The 5,575-nt window shown below is 45.1% G+C and overlaps 1 protein-coding gene across 1 annotated transcript in view; it reads left to right on the top strand.

Annotated features, from left to right (window-relative positions):
* Positions 1–827: 827 nt before the first annotated feature.
* The window catches only part of Dcun1d1 (DCN1, defective in cullin neddylation 1, domain containing 1), a gene marked incomplete in the record, with an annotated part of 40,823 nt that continues 36,075 nt past the window's right edge, over positions 828–5,575 (top strand). The window contains 1 exon segment of the mRNA XM_013513568.1: positions 828–968.

Here is a 5,575-nt window from a genome sequence, read left to right as displayed (position 1 = left end):
AAAATTAAGGTAAAGATATCAAGATCTAATTATGCATGTGGAGGTAATCATATTCCCCCTTTTTGTTTTGTATTGTGCCTCCAGCCGCAGTTGTCTTCTGCGCTGACCTTTCCAGGGCCCAGCCCTGTCAGACTGCCTACAGTATTTTAAAATAACTTAGCTACCTACAATACCCCTGCTTCTAAAGAAGTATCCCTCACTTTGGTTATGGAGGAATGGGCGTAGAGTTCATCTTAACTGCTTCAAGCTGAAAAGGGTCAATGTTAGGGAAGACCGTCATCAGGAGACTTCTCCAGAGAAATAAATGTTAAACCATAAATAAATGAGGTTTTTTAAAAAACTGATTTAAATCTCACAATAAGGAAACTTAAAAATTTCATTTTGCTCCACATTTGTGACTCCATTATGTTTGTCAGACAGTGCTGTCTATGCTTTTCATGTACTCACAGTGAATGAATATAACTGGCTATACCATCCTCAACTCTGAGGAGAGCTACCAGCATCTACTAGGAAAGAATCACACAAACTCAGGGTTTGATGGAGATTTATTGTAATGCAATGCAGTCTTTTCATTTTGTGCCTGAGAATAATGAGTCCTAGAGAGATTTTGATGCCTAGTATACCATCCATTGAATTAAGACAGAAAAGACAGGAGGTTCATTTTCCCCAGTTTATGGACCTCTTTCAGCCATGATGGTCTCGTTCTTTGCAATCAAACACCTGTCCAAGGAAAACCACCCTGGGCTGAGCTGTGATCTCATCTAGGACTAACCGAGCTGGGCTGGGCAGGGAGGTCCAGGCTGTGCTCTGGGACAGTGGGGGATTGTGACATCATCAGTGATGGCCTCAGTATCCCACTGCTGGTCCTCCAGTCCCAGCTGTTACTGCAAGTCCATTCCTCTACCATGAGTGTGGAGCAGCTAAAATCAGCAGATCCACATGTAACTTGAGACGACAGACTGGCTCTGGTAAATAATCCCATTTTTAAATTTGGAAAGTGACCCACTAGAATATTGTTACTTTTTTTTGTACGAAGGGGATAATGGTGCCTAATTTCCTAGGGACAGTGTCTGACGTTCTTCCCTTTTTCCAGATGAAGGATTCCTCTTCTAAATGTTCCAGAAGTGGAGGAAAGAGTCCTAGGCAGCCCTCCACTAGCTTTTCTGATGACATCTTTTGAGGAAGGGGAGAGGAGAAAGCTTTCGTTTCCAACCCCTACTCTGACAGGGGAGAAGGAGGAGGAGGATGGATTTGGCATAAATCTGGGGGACTGTGGTGGCCACTTTAGACTTCTTATGGCCGTACCAGGCTCCATCCCTGAGCCTGAGGTCTGACCATGTCTGCCTCACTCTTTTAAACATTGTTATGGGTCTGGGGATGTAGCTGCTAGTGGTAGAACCTCATGCTTAGCAGGCATGAAGCCTGGGATTTGATCCCCAGCACACAAACAAATAATGCTATCATTTTGAATTGATAAGAATCTAAATGCCATGTTTTACTCAAATCCAAATGGGTTGTATAGGTCAAATAGGTCATCTCATTGACATATTTATAAATAAGCAAGCCTGAACTCAATAAACATATTTATGTAACTGTTAGGCAAAATTGAATGTACTGAAGTTAAGGGGTTGTGGTACTACATCCCAGACTACTGCCTTTGTGGTAACTGCATATATAGTTAGGCTTAAAACTCCTGAGGCTTAATTTTAGCTAGCTGAACTACCAGAAATGTTAGCAATCTGTCTTAAGATTTCTTCTGCTAAGAACAAATTTCTTGTGTGTGTGTGTGTGCGTGTGTGTGCGTGTGTGTGTGTGTTTCCGGTACCAGGAATCGAACTCACGATCTTGCGCTTGCCAGGCAGGCACTGTGCCACTGAGCTAAATCCCCAGCCCCAAGAACAAATTCTTGAAGTGTGATATCCTTAGTTTTGTGTTTCTTTAAACAGAATTGTGACTATTTTATCAGGGAATATTCATTTTGACATGAATTTATAAGCTTTTGCAGCAATAGCAACAATTATTTTCAACTTGAATGCTTTACCTCAAAGTATTAATTTGCATATGTTGCTATAGGTATACAGCAAACATATATGTGTATGTGTGGGAAGTTAGACTCAGAATAGGTTTCAGCTAGACGTTTCCATCATAGTTCTTATCACTGTATTGAGACCGGTACTATAAAAACAATCTTTTCAAATTCTGTACCTGAAGAAACATAAAGCCTTCACTCAAATATTTAAAATCTCATGAAAAAAAGTCTTATGAACATGTTAATGAATACCCTTTTGTTAAATATTGTAATTTATGCTTTATCTTCAGGACTCTTTTCCACTTTAAAAATAACCGGGACAATTTTAACAAATGTGTTTCTCTCACACAATGATGATGATTGAGTAATAATTCTCCATTTCACATTCAGTACTATAGCTAGGAAGTGTGTGATGGGTACAGTTGCTACTACATTTACCATCAGACCATATGGCACAATTTACATCTGCCAAGGAGAACAGCTATTGCACACAATAGGAAACAATAGAGGCTTTTTATTTTATTTTTTTGTGGTGCTGAGGATGGTCCCAGGGCCTCAGCTATGCTGGGCAAGCACTTTATCTCTGTGTGCTACCCTCAACCAAAGGTACTGTCTTAAGACTAATTAACAGACTCAGGTTCAACAGCTCTTCTTTCTTTTGTTTATTCAGTTATTACTGTGTAGCACATACATTTGTCCCATAGGTAAGACCTCTGCTTTTACACTAAAAATTCAAAGGTATGTGCAACCAGGTCGCAGAGCAGCGCACACTGTGGAGAGGAGGTGATCCTGGAGGCAAATGATGATCACGTGATGTCACACTAAGCGTGACAGAAGCACATGCTAGGTATCACACAAGTACAGAAGGAGAAATATGCAGAACAGCTGGAGCCTCGGGATGAGTAAGGAGTAGGTCACAGAGAAGACATCTTTGAGTTAATTACTGAGCTCTGGGTAGGAAATACATCCTGGTGCTTAAGAAAACAGACTAGTTACATTGTATGCGTTTAAGTCCCCCATCCCTGCTAACTTGCTTTGGAGCCTCTGTCATGGTATTTACTATCTCTGTGCTTCATTTTTCCTCTCTGTGAAATGGGCATAATAACCTAGTACAGCTCCAGGGGTCAAGTGAGGATTACATGAAGGTCAGGGGTATAGAGGCAGCACATGACCCACGGAAAGTCCTCATTTAGTGTCAGTGACTGTGCCAGGGGTAGCAGAACGAGGGAAAGCTAGGGTGACACAAGGGACAGAGCAGGACAAAGGTTCGGCTTGTTAAAACCGATCCACGAGCTGAACTTGTGTGAGGGGTGGTGGGGAAGGGCAAGAGAATGGACAGATTAGGAGAGAGAAATTCTATACCAAAAAGCTCAGGCTAGAGCAGTCCCTCAATTTTCAGGAAGATATTCGGATTTGCATTATAGAAAAACAACCCTGGTCCTGAGGAAGAGTAGAGCCTGGGAGATTAGGTAAGAGAAGGAGTGGTTAAGTCAAGAGAGATGATAGAGGCTTAGCCAAGGGACTGAGGGTAGAGTTGAGATGTGAGAGCTCCCTAGGAGACAAAATTGATAAGAGTTGGTAATAGCTTAGATGGGGGTGGTGTCTTTAGTTTGGATGATTGGTGAGAAGAGAGAAGGAAAAGGAGGTTTGAGGATAAGGTTTTGGATTTGTCAAGCTTGGAGGGCCAGTGGGATGACCAGAATTAGGGCCTAGGCCTGCTACTCCGGAGCTAGAAGTTAAGCTTTTGGACTCCTTGGGAAGCAGGTTGGCATTGTGAGAGCATGACACAGGTTATATACAGGATGCAGGGGTGATTCTGTAAAGTCCAACATTTAAGAGCCAAGAGCGAAGCCAGCAGGGGGGAGAGGCTACAGAAGGAAGAAGAAGATGCAGAAGAAAATGTGTCATGGGAAATGACAGAAATCCAAGGAGGAAGCCTTCAAGTGCAGAAGTGAGGTCAAGAACTGTCCCTTGGCAATTAGGAAAGTGTAAAGGAAATCCACGAACAATTGCTTCCATGAAGCAAAACACACTAGGACAAGAGATACAGAACCCTCTTCATGAAGACCCTAGATATTAGTTGATATCTGAGGTCAGTCTAGTGTTTTAAGGTGCTAGGTGAATTCCAAGAAAACCTCCATGGAGGTGGTCCAGTATCCGGCTTGGTGCAAAAGACAGATCTGGCCTGCCTTGGCTGTTTTTTCCAGCCCAGCAAGAGGCCTTCCCACACTGGTAGCCTACACTAACTGCTGGTGGGAAGAACGAAGGAGTGAGTGAACGTCTGCAGCCCCCAAAGATCCGCCTTGCTAGAGCCCTGGGAGTTCTCAACGCATGGCTGTTTCCAGGGAGTATTAGGCCCTCAGGAGCTACCAAAAAAAGTGGATGTTTTGATAAGAACACCAAACTTGTCAGGTAGAAGGGCTGATCTGGTAGTGTTTGCCTGTGTTGGAGGAAGACAGTGTGGGCATGATGATGGCCTGCTCAGGCTGGCCTTGTTATCAGGTACATATAAACTCCTGGTTCAATCTCAGATACGATTTTCTTAGTACATTTGCTCTATTACCTGGTTGTTTTTTTTTTTTTTTTTTTTCATACCGGAGTCAAACTCAGGACCTTGCCCTGGCCCACCTGTTTTCTTCCTTCCTTCCTTGGTGTGTAAAGATTCCCTGGATGGGGAGGGGGACTCCTGGGGATTGAGCCCAGGGCCTCAAGCATGCTAGGGAAATGTTCTATCACTGAGCTACGTCTCCACTCCTTTCTATTTTGAGATAGGTTTTCTCTGTTGCTCAAACTGGCCTGGAATTGGCAATTTCCTGCCTCAGCCTCCTTGAGTAGCTAAGCTGCCCTTGGGCTGGACAGTAACTTTCTAAGGCCAAGGACCCCTTCAAATGAGTCTTTTTGAACTCTTTGCAGCATGTATTTGTCCACTTGATCCCCAGCTAAGAATCCTGCTACTCCCTAGCCTCAGCTGATTTACAATGCAAAGTAGGTCATGCTTGGACTGTCAACCGGGTAGGACATGAACCCTTACTGAAAAAAACGCCCTACTGATACCTTCCAAACTTATTCTGGAAGGGTGAACTTTCAGGGGAGCTTTTAGGGCAAGCAGTAGGCAGCCAATGATACCAGACCTTGGACTGCCACGTCTGGGGCTTCTAATGCCCAATCTCCTCCCTGGGGAACTTTGGGGTATCCTCCGGGTCTCCCGGGGACACTGAGGTCTGGGAAGAGCCTGTGCTACTGCAAAGAGCGCCGGGGCGCCCACAGAACTGGGCTAAGGTCTCTTCTGGATTCTCACATGGAGGTGATGCCCTTCGGGTCCTGGACGCGAGAGGGGGGCAGGGGTCGGGGCACGGGGGGGGGTGGAGGTGATTTTAGTTCCTCCTTCCTTTTTGGAGGCATTGATGGGGAGGGGTGGTTTGGGGCGCCCCGAGGGCCTCAACGCCCTTTTCGGCCGCTCCTTGCGGCTCAAGTTGCGGGGCGCGGAGGGCCTGCTCCCGCGCGGTGCGGCCGCGGCGGCCGTCCGAGCGCAGGCGGAAGGAGCGC

The sequence above is a fragment of the Chinchilla lanigera genome, unplaced genomic scaffold (genome assembly GCF_000276665.1).
Source record: "Chinchilla lanigera isolate Chin_1 unplaced genomic scaffold, ChiLan1.0 scaffold00019, whole genome shotgun sequence".
In the NCBI taxonomy this organism is placed as follows: Eukaryota; Metazoa; Chordata; class Mammalia; order Rodentia; family Chinchillidae; genus Chinchilla; species Chinchilla lanigera.
This window is presented reverse-complemented; position numbering and strand designations above follow the sequence as displayed.